General features: G+C 40.7%; 1 protein-coding gene across 2 annotated transcripts in view; it reads left to right on the top strand.

Annotated features, from left to right (window-relative positions):
* Positions 1–27720, top strand: part of LOC145447207 (magnesium transporter MRS2 homolog, mitochondrial-like) — a 167256-nt gene that overhangs the window by 105465 nt on the left and 34071 nt on the right. The window lies entirely within an intron of this gene.

Raw genomic sequence — 27720 nt, 5'->3', positions numbered from 1 at the left:
ATCTAATAAGGATCGCTAGTTTGCTGATCAGTACGCGGCGCGAAATACATAGTAGTGATTGCGCTGATAAAGAAATTGCAGACATGCCGCAAACCCGCATTAATTACAATTACAGGGTGCTCTAGTCATACCTAAATACCCAGATTCGGCAATGGCAAAGAGCACAATTTGTTCCGACGCGGGCATAAGTTTTAATCAAAAAGATACATAAACACATACAATATTGCACTAAGATATTATTACTGTTCGGCGAAAGTGTCTCTGCGCTCCAAGCCTCCAATTAAAGAGACTGTCACGGAACTAACTGAAGAATTATGGGCGCAAATACAATTTGATTAAGAGAAGAAGAACGTGAATTCGCTCGTCTGGTCGAGAGAGAAGATGGTGTTTCTCAGCGCAAGCGTGTTGTCGAAATCGACGTCGTAAACGATGATGCTTCAATTTTCTGATTACTAATCACAGATTACAATTTATTGGGGCGTTTTAAGCAGTGGTGCCACTCCTAGTGTTTCAATACTAGATCTAGTGTTTTTTCGGTCGTCCTAGTGTTTTAGTGTTTTTTTTCGCACAATTTTGCTAATCTGGTGTTTTTCTGCAATTGTGCGAACAATGAATATTCTAACATAAGACTACTAAATTACACGCTAAATTTATCGCTAATAAAGCGATTAGGTGTCTTTGGCTGTGTTTGTTTTCAACAATTTTATGTGGCGGTGCAGTAACAAGCAATTATTACGTAACAGGGTGCGCTGTGAATCCGCACTTATATGAGCGAAAATATCGGAAAAAATGAAGAGCGATTTCGCTCCGATGCTCTGTCGTTTCTTGTTGAACTCGCTCTGCAGATTCGGGCAAGATTTTCATTTGCCGAGGACAGCATACTTTGGCACTTGTGTGTATTGAATCCGTTAACAGCCTTATCAACACAAAGAAAAGTAAAATCAATCATTCCCCTAGCTGTGCAATTTCCCTCTGTGATGTTATTTGATGAACTTGATGATTTTTCGGAAAATGGGCTGCTTTGGCAAATTCGCAAAATGAGCTGCAGGTTATCAGTCAATACCCTCCAACAGCATTTTGGCAAAAATTGAAATCCGTGCACAATGGATTCGGTTAATCAAAATTCCCTTTACTGGGAAGCTCATGAGGAATCTCTTGGCATCACTGCCATATTCCACTGCATGCGTGGAAATGAAGTATGCTGCACAATGCACATTGACACCTCCCCATTGCTTGGTTGAAATGCACGGCAGTGAGCAAAATGCCACGCAATAGATATACTTATGTTTGATCGATGGTGTACAATCGAAAGATAATTTTTATGATCCCGTACGATTCGAAAGCGACTATATATTTGATTTTTACTGACTCTGTTGAATTCGTTTCATCAATTTATATTGAATAATCATGCAGTTTATCAATTCGTTTCATTAATTTTCGTTGAACAATGATGCAATATATTATGCATATGTATCGAATTCATTTGTGGAACATTTCTTATCTATGGATTTGTACCTTGGTCATCATGATTTCTTAGCGAATCTGTCTCGTGATTTACCTAATTGAAAAAATACAAATTAGGCTATCAAACATTTTGTAAAATTTGAAGGTGTCGCGGACCCCCTGAAAATGCTTCGCGGACCCCCGGTTGAGAACCACTGTTCTGCATCATGAAAATTCGATCCTTGATGATATATTTTGTCCGTGGCGCACAAGGCAGGAAACGGTGTCACGCGCCACGCTTAACTCGTCATTAATATTAATAATAATAATAAAACTGTAAACGCGGATGTAGGAATTTAGTTCATCAGGATTAAATCACGATTCACGATTCTATTGAGGCCAGGGACCTTTTGATCCAAAACGGATGCAGCAGTGTGACATCAAATATTTGAATTGTAATTTGGGACTATTTTTTTCTCAATGTAACCCGGGTATAACTGTTTCGCATTGGTGTTTTCGCTTCTGTGAAGAATTACTTTTTGATCCATTTTCCTCAAACCTCTGGCCACATTATATGCACATTTTCCCTTTGTGGAATATGATGTCAATGCCAGCGACTTAGCTCCTAATGTTAACTATAGTGAAACAATAACAGTACCGCTGTCCGGTGGTTGTAATGTGGCCTATGAACATACTCGACATTTGCTGTCTTGAGTGAATAATTGATGGATATATTTCTTATTCGAGCGAGCTCGAAGTGGACACAAAATTATTTCTTCAATCAAAATAAATTATCGAGTAATTTCGAGAGATTTAATTAACTTGAAAATTTTTTTCGCGCTTTGCAATTATGTCGCCAACTATCTTGATTTTGAGATGCATACCTCTACCCCCGCAACAAAAAATATGCATAATTCATAGAAATAGGCATTTCGGTGCCGGCCATTACCGCACCACGACACACCAAAACATATGCAGTTTCGGTCAACATGCAACTTCACGCTACCAAAAAAAGATTGGCCGAAACTTTCTATATGTATTCATTGTCCATGACCACGCTGGATTGGCACGAGGAATAATTTTGTCCTCCAAATCTGAGCCCTACAATACAAATGCCACCCGGGGCACCCATAGAGCAAAATGCGCCCGTGAAGAAATGACAATTTGTGTGCGCGTCTCACGAAAGATATGTGAATATGTGATTTTTTCCGTGCCAAGCGTGAATAATACGATAGTAAATTACATTTCCACGATGTTTGTAAGATGCATGTCTGCAAGGTTCCGTCAAATTAGGCCTACTTGGAAATTTTACATTGAATATCCCGCTCGTGGCGTCATCAAAAACTAGGAAATTGGCCCGCGAGCACATAGTTGAGTTTGAGACCTCTGCTATAGGCGCTGACGGCTGGTCGTTCGTCGGGTGCTTCAGTCATATTTGGCTGGCTATGGGCGATATTATGCTGAGTATTGTGAATCACAGGAAGAAGAGATGCGTTGGCAGTAGGGTTGTTGTTTGAAGTATCAGTACTAATATACATCAATTGTAGTGGAGTATAGTGCCAACCTATCTTTGAAATATTGCTTACTGCATTGTATATACTTGACGAAGACAATATGAGATGGTCGGCAATCACGACAACAGATATGTTGGTATATTGAGGAGGTTTGGTTCGAATTGTTTGAAATAAGGTCAGTTTTGTTTGGAAGAAGACCCGTCTCATGTTTAAAATAAGGTCAGTCGCTACATTCACTACAAGGTCAGTCGCTGTACGAAGTTCGCGTTCCAAGGCGCGATTTTCCAGCGGTAACCCAGTCCGAACACATCCCAGACACGATGTCCGAGTGTCAACACAGTCAGAACACACCCCAGACACATATCCGAATAGCATAACAGGCCGAATACGGACTCCGAATGAAACACAATCCAAACACACCCCAGACACCTTCTACGAATGACAACACGGGCCGAGTACACCTCAGACACGATGTCCGCTCCGAACACGCCACAGACACTATGTCCTAGTGCCAACACAGTCCGAACATACCTCAGACACCATGTCCTAATGGCGGCACAGGCCGAACACACCTCAGACATGATGTCCGAACACGCCCCAGACACGATGTCCGAGTATCAACACACCCCAGACACCATGTCTGCATGGCGACAGAGACCGTGCACACTTCAGACACCATATTCGAATGAGAGCACAGGTCGAACACACCCTAGACACGATGTCCTAGTGTTAAAACAGTCCGAACACACCCCAGCCACTATGTCCGAATGACAACACAGGCCGATCACACCTCAGACATAGTGTCAGACAGTCAGTCAACTATGTTTTGATCGCAACAATATTTTGATCGGCGTCCGCAAAAACGTTGACAGTCCGATACGCATCAATGAAGCGGAAACCATAAAACCGCTACGCTTAACGCAATACTCTTGCAGTGCGATAACAGCTATTTTTAACTTTATACGATATAGGCGCTGACGTCTTGTCGTTCATCGTGTGCTTTGGTCGTATTTGGCTGACTGGGCGATGTTCTGATGAGTGTTGTGAGTCGAGGGGAGAAGAGATGCGGGGCAGTGGCGTTGTTGTTTGGAGTAACAGTACTAATTTACATCAATTTGGATCAAGTCACGTTGAATTAGCAATAAAGTCGATTATTGCCTTTATCAGGATTTAACAACCCAGGATTGAGGGAACCGGTTGATCGCAGCGCATAGAGTTGGTTATAGACTCATGATTTGGCAAACCGCAACAAACTATAGATAACTGATAATCTATAAAAACTGCGTTCACTGCGTGCTATTCCAACGCGCAAATAGTTCTGACCATGCCGATTGTCTGCTAGGTAAAGGCTTCAATAACCAATCAACGAATTATGTAGGCTACCTACCATTGCAGAGCCATATCAATGTTCTATAATAATCTGTACGGTACTAATTGGACACGACATTCATTTAGCGATTATGATAATTCCACCTATTACAGAGGCAGTATCTTTATCAGCAGGCTGCTATTTCATTCAAAAAATCGACAACTGAGTACTGACAAAGCGTTTTCGCATTATGATGCAACAGGTAACACTACTAGAGTGTAAACTTTTATTATCCGCCTAAAATGCGTCCCGATTAGCAGTTTTCAATCACGTGATTAGCATTCTTCGGGATCAGCTAACTTTATTATATTCGCTCTTAGTAGAGCAGTGGTTCTCAACCTTTTTTGACACGCGCCCCCCTTGGAACTGGTCAAAAAAGTCGCGCCCCCCTGACCCCCCTTGCATTTATCGTCATGTCAAAAAGAGCACATCATCTAATACAGAGGTGGGCAACGTTTTTGATAATCATGGCCGCATTCCGGGGCATAGCCGCAATGAACGATCTGGACGCAAAATACCTATGGTAAACTGTCCATATCCATTCCCGGTGAACTCCGGAATTCTACTTTTCACAATTGCCTATTGTACGCACCGAAATCGCGAGTGGCAATGTTATGAATAGTTGCCGGGAGGTGCATATTGTCGCGCGGGGCGCGAAAATTTTTCAGGGCCGCGAACGAATTGTTATTTCTTGCCAATTCCCATTCCGGCTCAGATTAAGAAGGGCGCTACTGCATTAAAATCGAAAAATGAAGTCTTGTTGAATTGCGCGGAGGGCGAAGAAAATTTCAAGATTAATTAAAATCTCTCGATAATGCGGGAGTGAATTCGTAATTGCAATTTGCATGTCTACGGCCGCAAACACATACTAATTGAATGAGGCGTCGACGGCCGCTCCAATTCCCTTCTACGGTCGCAGGCTGCCCACCCCTTATCTAATAGTATACATAAGGTCTATCTTACGCCAATTTTGAATCTGCATTCCAGTTGTTGAGTCTTTTACATTGCTGACAAATTTCTCCAAACTTGTTTGAAAATAACAAATAAACATTGAACAAGACATCCATTAATTAATCTCAAGGTAGGTCACCCTGAGACTAATCCTGATGCTGGTAGTGAGTACAGAGAGCAAGGCGTCGTTCTGTCCTGCCAGTCTTAATTTGATCAGTTTTGGAAATTAATTAAATTGTGTTGATTTATAGCCTAACTGAGGGCGAAATCGGGCAACCTATGTTGCATCTAAGTCTGTCTTAGGCAGTGCAGTTCGCAAGCTACTAACAAGAGCTGCCCGGCGCGACAAGCTTTAGGCTACTGTCAAAGCTATGAAGCAATGAATGACTTACACGTGGGAATTGCTCTACATCTTCGAAGAATTTCAAAAATTTGCTCAAATGAAGTTGAAATCAGACTATACTTCGTTGAGCGCGGTTGCTAGAGTTTGTATTTTGCAAACTTTCTTGAATATGGAATAAATTTCATCTTCATTAATCGTCTTCTCATAATGGATGTGAAACACATGTTCAGACCCGTACAATTTATACTGACTTTGTCGATTTCTCGCGCCCCCCCCCCCTATACTGACTTGGTCAATTTTTCGCGCCCCCTGAGAGCCTCCCGCGCCTCCCAGGTTGAGAACCCCTGTAGTAGAGTGTAATGCCAACATATCGATGAAATAGCCTATTGTTCCCCGAACTGTATATTTGATGAGGGCAATAAGAGATGCATGGTCGAAAACCACGACACCACATATGTTGCTAATTTAATCATTGATTTATAGCAGTGGTTCCCAACCTGTGGTACGCGTACCACTAGTGGTACGCGAAGGTGTTCCAGGTGGTACGCGAGTAGATTTTGTTTTTTTTTCTACCGAAGGGAGTGATTAGTTCAGGTAGGGGTTGATTTGAGTTTTTTTTGGTGGCATAACCTCCTCGTATTCGACGCTAGCTTCTCACTCTCTGTTAATTTTCCCTTCTATGTGGGAGTGCGAGCAAGGAATTTCATTTCTAGTGACTATCAAGTCGAAGAAACGAAACCGACTTGTTGCGCCCATGCATGACTTCCGATGCGCTGTGTGCAAACGTATGCCACGCATCGACCGGCTAGTGCAGGGCGGCCAACCGTGGCCCGCGGGCCAAATGTGGTCGCGAGAAGATTATGAGTGGCCCGCTAGATAATTCTCGAAATTAGTAATAATCAAATAATAAATTACTGAGGTAATTTACTGTGAACTTACGAGACCAACCAAAAACTTGATTAGTCTGACCCCTAAATTTGAGATGTTAATGACTTATACCAGTTCCGACGCATTGGTGTAGCCATGGGCCAGGAACATTTTTCGTAGATCTCCCGGTATAACCATAAAGTAGAATGTTTCGTGGTAGATTTATATACAAATATACACAATCTACTTAATTGAGTATATTGGCAATTGTGAGAGAACGTGCCGTCCAACATCCGACTTCGCGTCTGCACTCGCAGAGATGATGATGAAGATGATCGGCGATGAAACTTTGATGATAGACGCATGTTCACTGAAATCGTCGATATTAACATGTCCGAATAATCCCGTGTTTGCGCAGTGGCATACAGAGGCGACTCGCAATATATACAAGTGATATTAGTATTGGCCGAACTCATTCACTAACTTTAAAAATTTTTCGCGCTTCGCGCAGTTACTTCATGGATGCACTGGGCACACTGGCTTTTCATGACTAAAAAGAGGCTAAAAATAGGCTAAAAAAGGTCATCACCATTCAAGTCACCCGCGCAATGGTGGCACATGTGGCCCTTTGGTCGAAAAGGTTGGCCGCCCCTGAGCTAGTGGAAAATAATAAAATGCAGCCATCGCATTAAATAAATTGACGTTTGTTGTTAATTCATTATGTTGTTCTTCTTGTGACTATGGGTAATAAAATAATTCCATGCATCCCATCAGTCCTGACTGATAATGCCTAGCCTAGTTTAATAGAACTTGTTATTACACCTCGCATGGTTTAAATAAGTGCTTATGACGTCATAAATGCTGGGAACATTTTTGACCGCCTTCGGCGCGCGTAGCTTGTAGGTGGTACACGAGCACTGCTTAAACCTCGAAATGGTACGTGGGTGAGAAAAGGTTGGGAACCACTGATTTATAGGAAAGAGTTGAGTATTAAAACAGCGGCATCGGTGCATTTCCCGATTTACGGTCGCGAAGCATTTTGGGACCACAAGTAGTTATTATGATCGGTCGCGAATCGTAATGGGCTCTTATGGGTGCGGAGGTGATTCGTCTGGAAACTCGTGGTGGTGACTCGCCTTTTTAGACCCCCCTCTCGGCGGTGAGTCGCCATGTGTTCGTATGGGTGCAGTCGTGATTCGCCCTTTCAGGTATAGGTCGTGGTGGTAATTCGCCGTGAAAACTCGTGGTGGTGACTCCCCTTTTTTGCTATAGGCTGTGGTTGTGATTCGCCTGTCATGTATTCTTACGGGGTCTCTGATGATTCGCCACGTGTTCTTATGGGTGCGGCCGTGATTCGCCCTTTCGGGTATGATAGGCATCTCTCGCGCGGTGTTGAATATGTATCAGGTATGGTAAATAGTCACGTGATTGATCGCTACTTAATGTATATATCGCAAATTACTATATATGACCAATTTGAGGTAATCCCAACGTTTACGGTGAGTGTAACACCAATATATCCTTATTCTTATGGGCGCAGCGGTGATTCGTATTTTCGGGTATAGGCTGCGGGCGGCGTGTCTTACTTTCAACAAAAAGGGTGTGAAATAGTTTGCTAAATCTAGGAATCACTTACAAGGTAATATTTTGGTAATTAGTTTACCAAAGAGCCGGCGTAGACGGCGATTCGAATATCAACAATAACCACGCTCACAAACTAACACTTCAAATAAGTGTGAAATATATTACACACCCCGCGATCGCTGACATCATAATGTCTCGGACGTAGCCATCTTTCGTGACTTGGTGTTACAGGCATCCCGATCGCTCACGCGGTGATATTTTTAGTAATCAGTTTGTCACATAACTTAATTTCGCTGGTGGGATTTAATAAGTAACGAATAACAGAGCCGCCAGTGTCGGTAACTTGAATAGCAACAAATTGTCACTTATTTCTGCTCTAACCCTAATCCTTTGCGAAGTGAACGTTTATTCAAAAAGGTGTGAAATAATTCTAAAATCTCTACGACCGCTCACAGGGTAATGCTTCAGACATAGCGATCGCTCATGATTTGGTGTTACAGACATACTGATCGCTCACAAGGTAATATTTCGGTAATTAGTTTGTCACAGAGCCGGCGCAGACGGTGATCCGAAAACCAGCAATTTGACACTTGCACGCGATCGCTATATGTTTTCACACCTCCGGAATAGTGATTGACTTTAGTTGCGTGATACAAATCATGAGAATATTCAATCAATGTGTCAATTTGCCAACTTGGAATGAAACTCACTACACAAATAAAGTTGATTCGTATTTGAATGTGTTGATTCGGCACAACCTTTATCCTCTGAGAAATCTTTTTAACGTGATCTTTTGATTCGACCGTAACCTGAATATCGACGTAGCCACATCGAATTATTCACACATTCCGCGCCGCTGTTTTCACACCTATAGAATCAATACCAACTAGCTGTATGAGGATCAAGAATCACAAGTATGCACATTGCACATACAATAATTGTATTCATTACTGAGAAATCAAACGCTTAACAAAACCACGCAACTAATCATTTGCCAACTCTAGCATTACCAAAAAATTCAGGTATTGTTGATTGAAAATCCTTGAGTCCTTATTATCAAAAATGTTATAGTACGGCATCGGAATCCACTAGCGATATGTTCTATAGGTAAATTGAGATCACGTAAAATGAAATATTTCGACTTTGGTGTGGTGTTAATTGAAATAGGATTCACAAACATGACTACCAACTCTCACCCAGTCACATCTCGAGATTACACGCACATTGAATTGAAACAAGTATTGAAACATCGCAACTCTATTCACGATTCGAATGTGTGCTTGATGACATTCGACCTGCATCAAAATTACCGGCTATGATAATGTTTGTGGATCGAAGGCTTACTCCCCGATGTTTGTATACCAACACATTGCATGCAATGTCACACACCTCCATTTACGCGTATACTTGTGTGGGCAAACAATCGCGACGTATGTGTGGATGGTATTTTTTCGTGGAAACACAGGGTGTAACATGTTTACTTGAATATTGTTCATTGGTTTATCGGTTCAGAGTTGATATCCGGATCCGGTTACATACTTTATCAGGGTTTCCGATTTCAAACTGAATGTTGAGACATACATTGACCAATAAAGACACGATATAGTAAAAATGCGGGAGAAAACTCGACCCGGAATTGTTATCGCGATGGGTGACGTGAATCCAACCGTTTTCCGAACACCGTTATCCACGTACCAACCAGTTACCAAAGTCGAGGAGGTGTTTTATTAAGACTTGTTGACTCTGGACAATCCACAGCACGAACCCGGACATCGCAGACCTATCGAAACCTATTGTCCAATTTCCAAAACATGCATTTCGATATACAAGAGCACATTGCATGCGGGTAACCGATGATTTTGATGGGATGCACCAGCACAAGTGAACATGCGATTACACAAATGTATCGGAGTCGTTGTTGGTGTATATTTTGTCACTGCCCGTTGTAACAATATACAAAAGTATCAAATTGTCGGGTGTGGTTGTCAGTTTTCAAAAGGAAAATGGTATTGTTACCCGCAGGGAAAAGACAGAATTCCTAGTGAAAACGGTATTGGTACTCAGCTAAATGATAGTTTTCAAAACGAAAAGGGTTTGTTACCCAGGGAGAAATTATATTTCCAAAAGAAAATGTTTAGTTACTCTAGCTAGGTAAAAGTATTTTTCCAAGTGAAAATGGTTTGTTGCAGTAGGAAAAAAAAAAGATTTGCAAACGAAAAGGGTTTGTTACTCTAGTAAAGGATAGAACCCAATATGAAAATGTATTGTTACTCTGAGTAAACGATAAATCTCCAAAGGACAATGGTATTTTTATTCAGGTAACGGCTGACCTCCAGGTGAAAATGGTAATTTTACTTGGGTAGGTATCGTATGTTCAGTGTCAGTGATGTTGTAAAACGTTGTCGCTTGACGTCGGTATCCCGTTACTGTATTATTATGAGTGTGAAAAGGATTTACACATCTTGTGCAGAGTATCAGAGTGTCGCGACAGTAAAGATATTTTTTCGTGTGACGAACCAAGATCGTTGTTTAAATGTTAAAGCATGCATTTCGATTACCGAGTTGCTGTACAATACAGATGACCCTACATTAGACCACGCTGTGTGCTTCGATTAAAACCACAAGACCGCATGTAAATCTATTCGCGCAACTCGATGATGTTGATATAGTGTTACTAAAATTAATTATTACCTATTTACACAACATAAAAATAACAATTCATGTTGTAGTAAGTAAGTTTCTTGAACTCGTGCTTGATGAAAACGAATGGTGACAAGTATGCTTTTGTGTTTGAGTGAAAACTAATCATTTAGAGTAGTGACATTTTGTGACCAACGAATGCAAATCGATCATGATATTACAATATACCAGTGGTCGGGAACCTTTTTTGTCCGAAGAGCCATATTGGCCCTATTTTTTCCATCTCAACTACCGAAGAGCCATACATGTCAATCAACTGTTACGTCACGATTGAAAATTCGTGACGTCATGGTAGCACTAATTCGAACTCACTACATGTGATTCCTCTTGAGCGCCATATTTTCTCTGTAAAAACTGGTATTCATTGTTCGAAAATAAAGCTCGAAACGAGAGGTAAGGCACAGACGGGCCAAGCCTCACCATTGATAACGCAATTCATCATGAGTAGCTTAGAATTTATTACAACTGATATTAATCGAATGGGACTGTCACACTGATTCCGAAAATCGAAATACTTATCGAGTTCTCAGTTCTCAAAGTATTCGGCAGTAACATAACGTTGCGCAACACGCCTACATTTTATCGCCGGTATACTACAGGGAGCTGTACTTACCAATCAAGGACGTGGATAGCTATGACGTTGCTTATAATTCGAGTTTTTATTACTCACATCCACAAGAGTTCATTTCGCGCCGTAGATCAGTAAGACAAGGCGTATTTGAAAGCTTCGTTTTGAAATGGACGTCGCCATGTCTGCTATGCTTTTTGATTAATCAACGTATCGCACAATTCAAGATTTCGAGCCGGGTACATAGAATTCGCGAGTGATGTTGGCGAGTGACAGTAACATAAATTTGATGATTTTGAAAAGAGGGAGTCCGAGCCTAGAAACCTGAAGACGACATTGTCTTTACTTCTCAAATACATGTTTATACTGCCACGAGAATATTTATTCTGGCCGTGATGAAAATTTACCAACAAGTCGCTGCAATATTGATTAATTCAGTACAATATAATACATATTTGGCAAAGAGCCATATCTTATACCAAAAAGAGCCATACATGGCTCGCGAGCCATAGGTTCCCGACCACTGCAATATACGCTTCGTCAACATAACGACTTGGCGCAGGAGAAACACTTTCACGTTTTTTGAATAACTGGATTCTCGAGACTTGTTACTTGTACGATGTACCGTTGGTGTGCAAACTATAACGACCATTTTGTATGATAGTATGTTTTAGATCAGGGCCGGCCAACCCGTGGCCCGCGGGCCACATGTGGCCCGCGAGAAGATTTTGAGTGGCCCGCGAGGTAATTTCCGAAATTTCTAATATCATCAAAAATGGATTGCACGGATTGTGAACTTGCAAGGCCAACCAAAAATTTTATTAGTCCGGCCGCAACACTTGAGATGTGAAGAATAAAATATTAGTTTCGACTCATTGACAGATCCATCAACCATTCACATATTGGTAGCCTATATCTTCGTACACTACAATAAAGCAGAATAATTTGCGATAGATTTATCAAAGGTAAAAAATTTCTACAAGCTTAGCGCAATATGTTGTCACTCGATTTCTTGTTTTTAAGATTGTTGCCCTTTTGCGAGAATTGAAGAACACCCAATGTATCAGATTGAGTCTAACTATATTCGCGATTACGAGACAAAGTGTCGTTCAACATATGCGACCTTGCGTTTGCGCTCGCAGTAAGACTGTCGACTATGAAACCTAGGCACGAAATGATTAACGCATGTGATAGGTCGCAGCTTTCGATATCGATATGTCCATGCGCCGAATAACCCAGCCCTCGCAAACTTATCCCAACGATATACAGCAGGCCCGCAATATAGTCAAGTGACAATATTATTGACCTATGAACTTCAAAAATTTTCCGCGCTTCGCGCGGATAGTGGCCCGCGCAAAAGTCCGTCAATCGAATGTGGCCCTTTGGCTGAAAAGGTTGGCCAGCCGTGTTTTAGATGTATTGTTGTGAGGACAATCATGTGATGACTCAGCACTTTTCGTTAGCAAAGTAGATTGATTTGTGTGTAAGATGTAAGCACCTTAACTAGAAAACATATGCACTCTGATGTTGGGGTAGCTGATTTATTGCTATGATATGGACATATCCCGAAGGCTTGGTTGGTTTGTTGTCTTACGAAAGATGACGCGACCTCGGTGTCATAAATTGTGTTAACTAAACTCGGATGGATACCCACAATTGTGCTGGACTTACACATGGTATTCGCATACTGTACACATACAAACTTTTGTGTAAACAACTCTGATGTTTCTGTTCGTACTAGTTCTGTGTTGAACTATTTGATTATTAAGATACATGAACATCTATTCAGACAATAAAGTTCTTGAGTAATCGAAACAGTTTGAAAGCGCCACCAATCATTGCACAGGTTGGTAGCATGGGAATATTGAGCGAATATTTTCGTGTAACATGAATATATTTCATACACCTTCGGTAAGAAATGAGTTATGAGGGATAATCATACACAACCTACAGAAGTTAAACTTGTCGCGTTTGATTGCCTACTTTTTATCCATGTCTTTGTTGTTGAAAGACGGATGGGTTTACATTTAAATATAGTAAGCGAGCAACTCAAGTAGTAAATTTTACTCGTTTGAAAATCGACAACGGGAAAAATACCGAGTAACAGTATCAATATGAGTGGTATATTATTTTTCGAGATGTATGCAGCCAATCTTCTAAGCATAACTTTTCAAAAATTCGTCATGTCATAGAGAAGTCTGTTGTCATGAAATCGAAACAAATGTACTTCGATTATCACGACAAAGAGAATTGAGATCAACGCAGTATTTCGGAAGTGAATGTGTATCGTTTGGTATGTTCAGTAATCACTAAATGGCAAAAATATCAAACTGTGCATACAATTCGGTTAGTTAAACGATACAGTTACAAGTCGGATGTAATCTCGATTTACAGATGACAACTTGATGATGTAAAGCTCAACCACTCGAGCGTGTTTATTGCAAAGTATTTGACACAAACAAAATATTGAACGAAGACCCACCACTTGGTTTCATTACCAGGTGAGTGAAAATTGTTTTCTGCTGGCCAGGTATGACTTGCCTTTAGAAAAAACGATCTACACCGATTAAGCGACGCTGTTTAATATCATAATCCGATGAGTGAGTGAAATTTCCTTAGGGTTTGATTTAGCGAGTTAATTACCGGCGATTCAATCACATACAAGTAATATCTTTTACGGGATGAGTATTGTGACGACATTTACTTTGACGAATGACAATGGAGGAAATTTCCGATTTCTTTGGTCGTGAGCGTTCTACAAATATTTCCGGCATACATTTAGCAAGCAACCTACAATATTCTTTTGTTATGGCAATGACTTTCTCAAGTTTGGTTTTATGATTACAATTACTTTAGAAGATTCAAATGATAGTTTATGATCACTACTTTGAGCAACATTTTGTAGATTTTGTAGATTCCAGTGTAGCGCCTATTGCGATTTTGTTAATGCTATGAGTTTTGCGTATTGCTCAAGTCTAGTAGAATAGGATGGTCCAGTAAAGATATTCCAAATTGCTTCTGTGTTGATCAAAGTCTTGAAGTGTAAATCTGTAGACTTCACAATGTCTTAGAGAGTGCGAACGGAATTATGTATTGATCGCACGCTTCAAACGGTACTCGATACCCAAAGTGATATTTTCACACTCTTTAAGTTGTGTATGTTTCAATGCGCTGTCACAAATCCCGACAATAAATCGTATCAATTGCTGGATTCAGTAGTAACGACGTGCCATTGTGATATACTGACTCTACACTTAGTCGTTTCAATTACCCGTTGCGAATCGGGATAATAAAGCATTTTGTATCGGATGTTCAATGTATGAATAATGGAATTATTACATCTTTAGCGCTGTTTATCGCAAACGATAGATTTTAATAATTGTACTGGTTGTTGAATTTAATAATACCGATATTGTTGTTTCATCTTTAGTCTTGGTTACTGGAAACAATTACATTTGTAACATATTTCCTGATATCCGCGATACGCAAAGTGATTTTTACCAAGGTGGAGTAATTTTCCTATCAAGAACATTTCAGACACGCATAGTTTTACAACTTAATATGTTAATAACAATGACACTGAAAAGTTTGTTGCTGTCATAACATTTACCACAACGCCGTGTCTAATTAACGCGAATAATTTAATAATGAAGTAATGATCAACTGTAACATATGTCACATCAATATGTCAATCCTTATGTTTACAGCATGATAACTTTGAATATAACACCAGCGTTCGATTGTAAGAAATGAATTCCTAACTACGTTGATCAGACTTTCAAATCTCGTATAATCAAACATATTATGTTAATCTCAAGTCACCTGCACCGAGTAGTAACTACTTTTGTCTTACAAAATATATCGAGTAGTAATTATTTTGTCTTGCAGAATATACCGCGTAGTAATTCCTCTATCTTACAGAATAGTAACGACTTTTAAAGTTGAATAAAAAAGACGCATCGTCGGGATCAGGGCCATAACAGCACTTCGTCAGGCCCCCCCAAACGTTTGTCCCGGGCCCCCCATAGGGCGATAAACCTAACTTCTGGGGGGCTTCGCCCCCCAGACCCCCCTCAGGCTGTACGTTGTTTACCACTGCTTATCATCTATATTGGGTGTCCGTTAACTGAGTCAGTTTTTCTGGCCTAAACGCGCGAAGCGCGGAAAATATCTATAATTCATGACTGAATCGGGCAATATGATCAGGAATTGCATATATATTGCTATCAATTTTTATCCTTTCTCTGCTCACGTAATCAGATTTACCGGTAGAGCAGAGTGAGGTGTGTTTGAAAGGGTAGGACCCCTCAATAATAAATAAACATCTCCGGATGTATTGTATACCCGTTGGCAGGAACGAAACAGCACTTCGTCAGGCCCCAAAAAACTGGAGTCTTGGGCTCCCATAGGGTGACAAACCGACCCTCCAGGCCGCCACCACGTTGTTCACTTTGCCACGAAAGTATCGATGTATTGCGTAGTAAGCCAGCGCGAAGCGCGCAAATTTTCGATAATTCAAGATAAAATCGGTCAATAAGATCGGGAATTGCATATATATTGCTATCAATTTCTTGTCCTCTACACTCAGTTGCTCACGTAATCAGGTAATCAGGCTGAGTCAGGTGTTGTCTTGGAAAATGTAGAGCCCGTAAATAATAATTAAACATCTTCGGGCAGGTGGACCCGTTGGTATGACTTCGTTACATGATGTTATTTCGTGACCCCCTGTCTGCTATATCAAAAATATACAATCGCCGAAACGTACTAAACTGAAAGATCTCACGATTTCAAATTGGTATTTCTTCACTGGCATATAATTTTTCCCTGCGGGGTGGTATTTGTCTTGTAAGGTTCAGATTGTCCAGACAGGAACATTTAGGTGCCTTTCATTTAGGCGCCTATGGACTATTAAACCCACATGTATTTTGTATATATAACGAAGTTTTCGGTCAGCATAAGGGCAGTCCTTTTCGGCCAAGGTTTTCTCGCTGCCGATCGTTCTGGCACACTTCTTGCAGTCGCATGTTACATGGCCTAAAACTTTATACGTCTTGGTGCGTCGTGGCGAGGTAATGGCCGACGCTGATATGCCCATTTCTATAAATCTTGCGTATTTTTTCTTGTAGGAAGAGTACCCAATATTCAAGATACTTGGCAACTTGAAATCGCGCGCTTCGCGAAAATTTTCAAAAAATACTCTATAATTTATGCTAATTCACGAAATAATTTTCGGCCCCCTTCGAGCTCGGGCCCCCCCCCAATTGGGGGGTTTGGGGTGCGGTAGTTACGGCCCTGGTCGGGATATGAATACAACGAACTTGTTTTGGATTTTAGGTTTTAGTGATTGTATGGACTCGTGTATGCTTGGTTGTTTTTCATACTAATACTGTTTGAGTTGGTCTGATAAGTTACAAACGGATTGACTTGACAAGGTTTTTTGTATTTTACTCTTTTGCGTATGGTGAGATGGCATAGTGATAGTATTTCTGAAACTATCTTTGACAAACGTAAAGCTGAATCGTGAATAGAGTTGCGATGTTTCATTACTTGTTTCAAATGAATGTGCGTGTAATCTCGAGATGTGACTGGGTGAGAGTTGGTAGTCATGTTTGTCAATCCTATTTCAATTAACACCACACCAAAGTCGAAATATTTCATTTTACGTGATCTCAATTTACCTATAGAACATCTCGCGAGTGGATTCCGATGCCGTACTATAACATTTTTGATAATAAGGACTCAAGGATTTTCAATCAACAATACCTGAATTTTTTGGTAATGCTAGAGTTGGCAAATGATTAGTTGCGTGTTTTTGTTAAGCGTTTGATTTCTCAGTAATGAATACAATTATTGTATGTGCAATGTGCATTGTGCATATTTGTGATTCTTGATCCTCATACAGCTAGTTGGTATTGATTCTATAGGTGTGAAAACAGCGGCGCGGAATGTGTGAATAATTCGATGTGGCTGAAAGTCGGCGTCAGTAATATTCAGGTTACGGTCGAATCAAAAGATCACGTTAAAAAGATTTCTCAGAGGATAAGGGTTGTGCCGAATCAACACATTCAAATACGAATCAACTTGATTTGTGTAGTGAGTTTCATTCCAAGTTGGCAAATTGACACATTGATTGAATATTCTCATGATTTGTATCACGCAACTAAAGTCAACCACTATTCCGGAGGTGTGAAAACATATAGCGATCGCGTGCAAGTGTCAAATTGCTGGTTTTCGGATCACCGTCTGCGCCGGCTCTGTGACAAACTAATTACCGAAATATTACCTTGTGAGCGATCGGTATGTCTGTAACACCAAATCATGAGCGATCGATATGTCTGAAGCATTACCCTGTGAGCGGTCGTAGAGATTTTAGAATTATTTCACACCTTTTTGAATAAACGTTCACTTCGCAAAGGATTAGGGTTAGAGCAGAAATAAGTGACATTTTGTTGCTATTCAAGTTACCGACACTGGCGGCTCTGTTATTCGTTACTTGTTAAATCTTACCAGCGAAATCAAGTTCTGTGACAAACTGATTACTAAAAATATCACCGCGTGAGCGATCGGGATGCCTGTAACACCAAGTCACGAAAGATGGCTACGCCCGAGACATTTTGATGCCAGCGATCGCGGGGTTTGTAATATATTTCACACCTATTTGAAGTGTTAGTTTGTGAGCGTGGTTATTGTTGATATCCCAATAGCGGTCTACGCCGGCTCTTTTGTAAACTAATTACCAAAATATTACCTTGTAAGTGATTCCTAGATTTAGCAAACTATTTCACACCCTTTTTGTTGAAAGTATAAGACACGCCGCCCGCAGCCTATACCCGAAAGTACGAATCACCGCCGTGCCCATAAGAATAAGGATATATTGGTGTTACACTCACCGTAAACGTTGGGATTATCTCAAATTGGTCATATATAATAATTTGCGATAAACACATTACGTAGCGATCAATCACGTGACTATTTACCATACCTGATACATATTCAACACCGCGCGAGAGATGTCTATACCCGAAAGGGCGAATCACGGCCGCACCCATGAGAACACATTGCGAATCATCGGAGACCCCGTAAGAATACATGACAGGAGAATCACAACCACAGCCTATAGCAGCGGTTCCCAACCTTTTTGGTGCCGTGACCCTTTTATAAGATTTGACAAGTTGCGGTGACCCCAAGGATAAAGATGACGTCACAATGGCGTTTTCCAACGTAAACAAGTAACTTGATGATGGTACGGTGCTACGGTAACATGAATTTGCCGGCAACAGTGATTTTAACGTATGTGCCACGAGAGGTCCGCTGGTGACTTGAAGTGTGGTAACTGCGTACGGAACCAAGATTCAACAGTCAACACGGTTCATGTTCGCACTAGACCTGGAAATGACTATAACTCGAGAGATAACGTAAGCCTAACTGGAAAGGTCAACGACTTCGGACAGATACGCAATTGTTATCTCATAGACTGGGCCTGTCATATTGAATCTAAAACATCATTCTAAAGAACTAAGAATAGCAGCCTCGGAAATTCGGTCAGTATAGGAAATTTTGGCCTTGAAACTGGAGACTGTAACACGGCACATACGGCTTTATTACTGTCTGTACTCATTACGTCTGCTGCGAAATCGCCTTTGGAAACTATATTACCGAATAAATACGTGGATGGAAGCTTTAAACTTAGTACACTGTTACATGACATCATCGAGAAGTGGTCTCATGGCCCTTTTCGGTATGGTACACTGTCAAAATTAATGCGAACAGACCAACACCGAATTTTCCGCAAAATTTACTGAGGAATAGGTGATCAGCTGTTAGCCGCCATCGAAAACGAAATAGCTATCGCGGTTGACAGCAGGGGGTTGTGAGCAAATGGCTTGAAGGCCACAATTTCACGGTGAAATTGACATTGGAGAATATAATATCAAAGTAAATATTTGATGCAAACTGAGAATGATATCATCATCTCAGTTAACGTTACCGCAGATACATCGGCTTTTGCGTAAAATCCATCCGCAATGCGTTGTATGCTAAGTGTCAGATCGGAGCACATCTCTAACATACTCGACCTTGATAACGAAATTACTGCCCTAATAACTGAGCGTCAACCTTGAGACTTGGTGCAGCGTTCGATACTAAAACCAAGACATACCGTGCAAAAGCTGTGATTTCGGTATATATAGATTGATGTGCGTCTATAAATGGTAAAGAATTGTTATTGAACAGAATATTAGGTGGGGCAATGCCCCAGTTGCCCTATAGGACGAGCCGCCCCTGCAACTGTATTTCATGTAGTCTCGACGAGCGGCTTGCGCTGAGCAAGCTATAGGCTGTTCATGACCAACCATTATTATGAAGCTGCAAGGGCTTCCACTGACGTGGGATCGAGCGCATCAACACCTGAACCAATCCTGCATTTTAACGGTAATTTTGTAAGTACGTGCAAAAACGATACTCACATTTGACATCGGAGTACTCAGACTCAGTCTCAATATCACTTGGCAAATCCGATACAATGGAAACCTCGGCCAGACTAGAATAAAAATTGCGAGAACACAAACAGCCGCTGTGACCGGTGTTGATAATATGTGTCATTCACTTGACGTCACAATGCACATTCTGCCTTTTCTGTAAACATGCCAATATTGGAACTTTCAGTCAAAATTACGGCAATTTCCGAATGAGTTGAAACACGGAAAGTCGGTAATTTCGTCATGAAAAAAAATTCTGAACATGATTCCGCAAAGCTGTCATGGAGATGCAGTTGACCTTTAAGAGTTAACTTTCTAAATTTCTAAACTAATGAAATTCTAAACTTTTCAGAAGGCTTCAGGTGACCCCAGGCAAATTTTCAGGCGACCCCAGTTGGGGTCGCGACCCACAGGTTGGGAACCGCTGGCCTATAGCAAAAGAGGGGAGTCACCACCACGAGTTTTCACGGCGAATCACCACCACGACGTATACCTGAAAGGGCGAATCACGACCGCACCCATAAGAACACATGGCGACTCACCGCCGAGAGGGGGGTCTAAAAAGGCGAGTCACCACCACGAGTTTCCAGGCGAATCACCGCCACACCCATAAGAGCCCATTACGATTCGCGACCGATCATAATAACTACTACCACATCGGTACATATGCCGCAAATATATCTAGGAACATTATATAACATCCTATTCCTATTGTAAGGACTATGGGATAGAACTGGGGTGGCCAACCTTTTTGCTATTCACGATTACTTATGCAGCCTACGTCCGCATTCCTGGGCATAGTCCTAATACACTAAGTGGACACCCCCAAATATCCATATAAAACTGTCCTCGCACATTACCGGTGAATTCCGGACTAATATATGTTTTCATATTGGCTTATTATACGCACCAAAATCGCGAGCGATCATGGAATCCTTAACGGTAGAACGGTAACGAAAATCATTCGTAACAGTCGGCATGGTATGGTATGGTATGGTATGGAAGTATGGTATGATATGGAACGAAATTTCGGAATGGAATATGGAAAAGTGCCAGTATGGTATGGTTTGGAAATCTCCCAAGTATGGCATGGATCGTTTTCCCAAACTTCCATACTTTTTCCATACTTTGAATGTTTTGCCAGAACCATGACAACAATCCTACTTTCGATTAGTCAGATTGATTGCACAACCACAGAAAATCGCTCACTGTCTATTTTTCATATCTCAAATTGTGATACGTGACTCACCCATCTCGGTCGACATCTATTTGAAGACAACAAAGGTGCGCAACGCGCATAAGATTGAAGATAATATTAAGGATGGTAATTATTTTAATCTAAATACCATAAAATAGAATGATATTCGACCGCTGTCGCGTTACAAAATACTTTTCACTCATCGAAACTTCCATTGCGTAAACAACCAACAGAGTTTTAAAATCAATTTGTTGAACTTGGAAATAATTTTCTGCGCCACGGGAGGATGATGATCACGCAATATCTATTTGACATAACCATAATTGTAATTCAAAAATTTGTAGCTTGTCTTGGAGCGACGTTACGATATGCTGGCCTACAACACGCATCGTAACTTCATGAAGCGAGCGAAAGATCGGTAGGTCGTGGGTACGATCCCCGGCCGGGTCAGACCAAAGACTCGAAAACTTGTATCCGCGACTATCCTGCTAGGCGCTCAGCAATCACGGATAGCATGGAATAGAAAAAACGGGGGTGCAGACTAGATTACCTTACTATAAAGGCCGTATCGCATCTCCGTCGTCAAAGCATCTCGATGGTGCAGGCGAAAAAGATTACCATATCTTTCTCTCTCTCTCTCTCTCCCTCTCTCTCTCTCTCTGATATACTGGACAGGGACACCCTGGTTTTACCTCATGAAGCTTATGATTGTGACCCACAGATTGGTGGGAAAATTGAATATTTTATCAGCTGTAGTAAATTGATTGTAGTGATGTAATATTATATTTAAGATATATTCTAATGCAGGTGTTTCCAGCCGGTGGGTAATTTAGAAGCTTCTGGTTGGGAATAGACTCACTTGGAAAAAATTATATGCATTATTAACCTCGTTTATAAAACGTCTGTCCGCTAGTATCTCTAATATTTCTTAGCTCATTTGCAATTCAGCAGTTCGTATTATCAGCAGAGGTGGTCAGTAACGAAGTACTTCTACTTTTTCGAAGTACTCAAGTAGTTTTCCTCTACTTCTGGTACTTACTCAAGTAGATCTGATTTTCGCTACTTCTACTTCTTAATATTTTGTGATCTACTTACTTACTTTTCGCTATTTTCAGTTTGTCAAGTAGAAGTAATTCAATCTTCCAATCAGGAAGATAGCCTGAGGAATTTCGGAGCTGTTTTTACGGAGTATTAACATTTGATTTTCATAAAAATTTAGTAAAGCAGAGAATTTTCTTGTCATATCATTTTCTTGTCATATCTAGCATATATGTCCATGGTGTGTCCTAATCTGGAAGAGTGGACTTTTACTTTCTTTTTTACTTTTAGAGCTGTTTTAGCATACCACCTTTGAAACTCTCTGGACTAAAAACATGAAATACATATTCTGCTTTTTGAAGTAGTATTTATATATTTCACTTTCAATTCCCAGTATCATATACTTTGAGTTATAATTAACATCAGTTCTTCTGTCCAGATAGCATACATGTTGAAGTATAAAAGCAAGTGCAGTTATGCCTTTAATTTCTGGAAATAAAGCTACACAATATGGCATTTTTACGGTCCACCATATTTTTTATTAACGTTTACTAATAGCTCAAAGTGTATACGCCGTATCCTATACAACTTCTCCGCATTGCTCTTCGACTAAACTACGGGCCTTATAATATGGGGGATTGCGCCATACCATGTTATTTTCCAAAACGTGCAGTTGGAGAAAACAGAGGATTAGCATCGCATTTCATCATCAATACTATCATTTTCATCCCATGATGTGGACGAATGCTTATGCTATCGAAAATGGGATACCTGCGGGTATGCATCAATATGAATTAAGCTCGTCACCTATCACATAGCTCAATTTGCACCTTTTTACAATCCATCCAATCAGAATCGTTTTCACAACTACTTACTTACTTGAGTACTTTTAAAGTCAGTCAATTCTACTTCTACTTCAAGTAGTTTTAGGTTGCTTATGAAAGAAGTACTTCTACTTGTACTTGAGTAGATTTTTTCGTCGCTACTTCTACTTCTACTTGAGTAGCTTTCTTGGCTACTTTGACCACCTCTGATTATCAGTCCCTCCGATTAGAGAGAATCGATAGACAGCGGCACTCGTTCTACCTCATATGGGTTGCTATTCATTTGTATGCGAAATGGTGTGATTGACATCACCTGATTCACGAGATATCGTGGAATCGCTAATTGATAGCATAGCCAGACTCGATACTGATGAAATGACATATTTCTTTCTGTTCGAATTATAGTATAGCGTGCGAAAGTATAGCTTATGGCGGCTTATATATACCATGTGCATAAGTTCTTCAACACCAGGAATTTTATGCATGCATTATATTCAGCATTTACTCATGTAAATTGATGCTACCTTGGTACATTTGGAAAAATTTCAAACCCTTCCTATTTTTCTGTCGGCCTACCTTACATATGAATTTTACGGAAACGTAACTTTGTGTTTACGGTTACAAGTTCACTGCTCCTTAATTTTATTGTTTGCTGTTAAATTCCGGGGTCTTAACTTTCACCAATAGCAAGTCTTTACAACACGAAGTATTACCAAATTTTATTGAAGGAGCAATTGCAAAGAGTAGAAATATCGATTTCAGGTTGTGTTAAGTAAAGAAAATAGGTTGGCAACATATCTTATAATTTGACAATGGCTTTGTTTTATGTAATTTTGTGGGCGATGTTACTGCTAGCAGTGCGTTACTACACTGATGTACATGTCATGAGATTCTGTTGTGATTTCCAAGTAATCCCGTGTGTATAATTTGTATGTATTATACGTTCCGTCTTCGATGATTAGGTAACCTACATCGCTGACGACATATGATATAAGTAAAGTGAGGATACCATTGGTGAATCAGGGACGTTTAAACGGATAACCTCATACAAAATATTAGGAATATAAACGACGGAACATTTCCTTACATAAAAATAAAGTATCACTTGAGAGGTTGGGCAAGTTGCGAAAATATGGTATGGAAGAATGTTGCTATGGCATGGATAATTGTCAAATACGGTATGGAACGATTGGACGGGTATGGAGTTTGGAAAATTCCCATTCCATACCATACCATGCCCTGACGGTCATTCATATTTTCGAATGAATTTCGTCATTTATATTGGTAGTATCACATATTCCTGTGAAATATGTATCCTTTCTCATCCCATGCGATCAGATACAGCGGTAGAGTGGATGCCAAAGGGTGTTTTCGAAAATTTAGGGCAAGTTATAAATGATGATGCATCTTCGTGCGGGCCAATTGTTATCAGTCACTTCGTCGCATGCTCTTATTTCCTGAGCTTCTATCAAGATTTTTGATATAATGGGAAGATATTGGAATCTCCCTAACGCACGAGAAACGCACTAGAAAATTTCAAGATTACCGGTAATAAAATCTCACAAACATTCGAGAGTCGATTCATAAATTCAATTTGCATGTCGACGGCTGCCAACACATACTAATTGAATTACGTGTGGACGGCCGCACAAATTTCTTTCTACGGCCACAGGATGGCCACCCTGGGCTTGAATTAATTCCACTTCCGGGCGCATGCCGCGATCTTATCAATATAGAAATCCACTGTCTACCAAATGCCCAATAGAATAAAAATCGATGTTGTTGTTCTCGATATGAGTACGTCCAGCAATCAAGTTTATAAGAATGTAGAATCTCGTGATGCATCAATATTTACCAATGGCATGGCATGGCCTACTGCACGTTAATAACGAAAGAAACACTGAAAAAAGACATTTTGTGGAATTTCGGAGTACGAATGCATCAAGCAGACAACAAGAAATATATGATAGCAAACGAGAAAGCGTGTATTCTAATCAGTATCGCCACGAATGGGTTTTGAGTCTGACACGCATTGAGTAGCTTTCGTCGCCACAATTGTTTTCTCATTATATTGGTGTTTGAACTGTATTGCTGTATTCGACGAGTAATGTCACTGGCAAAGCCTTATTAGAGAAACGAATATGCGCAGGGATGAATTCCAATTTTCAGGCACACACCAACACTCCCTCCAATTTCGCGTTCCGATTAACAAGACCAGTACAAAACTAGCTAGCTTATGAATGGTTTTGTAAACTAATATGGGCGCTCATAATTTATATATTAGAAATGTTGAACGTCTATTTTGGTGCCTGGTCGTGAGAGGAGGTCTAGGATAGTATTTCTTAGCACACGCTTGGCGCGTAATGGCCAGTCGAAAAGTTGGGGGGATTGAGGTCAAGTACATGTGTAAATCATGGTCATATAATCCAGTGGTTCTCAACCTTTTTGTCGTCGCGGAACCGTTTTGGACCGCACGGACCCCTCCTGCCGATTTTGGTAAAATTCAGCTCAATTATCGCGCAACCGTCATATGTCTTATTCTGTGCACTAATTAAGTGTAGTCTAGCGATAAACAGCCTAAATAACATCATATACTGTAGGCAGAAATTGGGAAGAAATTTATTGCTTCAACTGCGAAGTCTGCAATTGCATGTGACGAAATATGTGGCAGTGCCTTGAAAATCCGAGCCTTCGATATCATATGAACGAGGGCACAAAATCTATTTACACAAAGATGGATTGAGGTGAATGTAATAATAACGCGTAACGCTTCTGACGACATATCTTTGAGTATGATAGCAACATATAGGCACCAAGATTGCGAAACAGAATGAACATATTTTAATTGACACTCTGATTGACCTTAGTATACTCGTTTTAAAAGAAATATTTTTCTACAAACCAAACCGAACAAAACAGAAAAATATGGATACAACCGACCTCGTGATGAATTTTAGGTTTTAGGTTCTTATGCTAGCTCTTCGCTTATTTTTGTCAGTAGCTTCTCTAGCCCTTCATCAACCTGCAATTTTTCCTTAGTTTTAATCTTCTTGTTATGGATTTGGTGATCCAATCGTTTTCCATTTTCCAACCCGTGTATTTCTTTTTATTTCTCGCTGTCCATACTGCTTGCTTTAAGATTGTCATAAGGATCGTGAGGGCGTCCTCTTGAGTTTCAGGGAGGTCCTTCTCTGGTTCCATGAAGATTATGGTCTGTATTTTGGTGAGATCCATCGTTTGTCTAGTTACTTTATTCCAGGCTCCTGTGATGGCCCTTAGCGCCTAATTGGTCGTTTCACACCAGACAAAGAGGTGCGGGCCAGTCTCTATGGATTTCCTGCAGAGTTCACATTCCCTTGCATCACTAAGGGCTCTTGCGTAGAGGTACTCGTTGGTGTTGATGGTGTCGCTGGCAATAAACCAGTTTAGGTCCCTTTGAGCAGGTGTTAGCAGCACCGTAACTGACGCACCCCAAACCCCCCAATTGGGGGGGGGGCGAGCTCGAAGGGGCCCAAAATTATTTCGTTAATTAGCATAATTCATGGAGTATTTTTTGAATATTTATGCAATTTTTTCCAAATTTTTTCGCGCTGGGTGCGAATTCAAGTAGCCATTTATCTTTATTATTGGGTATTGGGCCATTACCGCGCCACGACCCACCAAGACATACAATCAAGTTTTAGGCCATATAACATGCGACTCCAAGAAGTGTGCCAGAACGATTGGCAGCGAGAAAACCTTGGCAGAAAAGGTCTGTGCCCTTATGCTGACCGAAGACTTCGTTATAGGCTACATACAAAATACATATAGGTTTAATTGTGTCCACCCACAGGTGCATAAATGACTGGTGCCGAATGTTCCTGTCTTTGCAATCTAAACCTCACAAGACAAATACCATCCCGCTGGGAAAATTTTATGCCAGTGAAGAAATGCCAGTTTGAAATCGTGTGCGTCTCTTAGTTTAGAAGCCTACGTTTGGGCGATTCTATATTTTTTGATATATCAAACTGAAAGTCACGAAATAACATCATGTAACGAAGTCATATCAACGGGTCCGCCCGCCCGAAGATGTTTAATTATTATTTACGGTCCCTCCCGTTTTCAAGACACTTCACTCAGCTCTACTGGTAAATTTAATTACGTGAGTAGAGAGTACACTAAATTGATAGCATAATTTCTTTTATCAGGTTTTCGGCTGTTGTCATCGGAGTCTTCCACGGTTCATGTTGGTCTGGGACCCCTCGGTAGATTTTATGGCCCAGGACTTCCATGTCGTTCACCCATTTGATTTCTGAATATCTTGGCTGCGGCTGGTCACTTTCGAAATCAATCCCTCTGGTTTTGTTTTTATTGATGTTCAAACCACTCGCTTCTCCAAATTTGTTTATTGTTTCTAGGGCTTGCTCTGTTTCGTATTTGTCTTCTAGGGTTAGGGTAAGATCATCAGCATATGGCTGGGGATATGTATCTTCTCCTCACCCCTGGTATTTTGTATCCTGTGAGATCCTGTTCTAGTTGCCTCAGTGAGGGTTCTGTTGCTATCGTAAACAGGAGCATGGACATTGGGTCTCCCTGCTTTATCCCTCTCCTCAGTGGCATTCTTCCTCCAACGTCCCCCCTATGGAGATCTTGGCTTCTGCCTGATCATAGATTTTTCCAAAGAATCCGCAGAACTTTCCCCGTAAACCCGCCATTTTTAGCGTGTCCAGAAGGAACCCATGGTCGATCGAGTCATACGCCTTCTCGAAGTCAATCGAGATGATAGCGCCTTTCTGTGTTACTCTCATTTCTTCTGTGATCTCTCTTAGGAGTAAATTCAATTGTCCAATAGTTTTAGGGGGGTT

Source organism: Botryllus schlosseri, chromosome 9, assembly GCF_051294905.1.
Source record: "Botryllus schlosseri isolate E-star chromosome 9, Bs_hap1, whole genome shotgun sequence".
Classification (NCBI taxonomy): Eukaryota; Metazoa; Chordata; class Ascidiacea; order Stolidobranchia; family Styelidae; genus Botryllus; species Botryllus schlosseri.
Note: the sequence above shows the minus strand (reverse complement) of the source record. Positions and strands in the feature narration are given on the sequence as shown.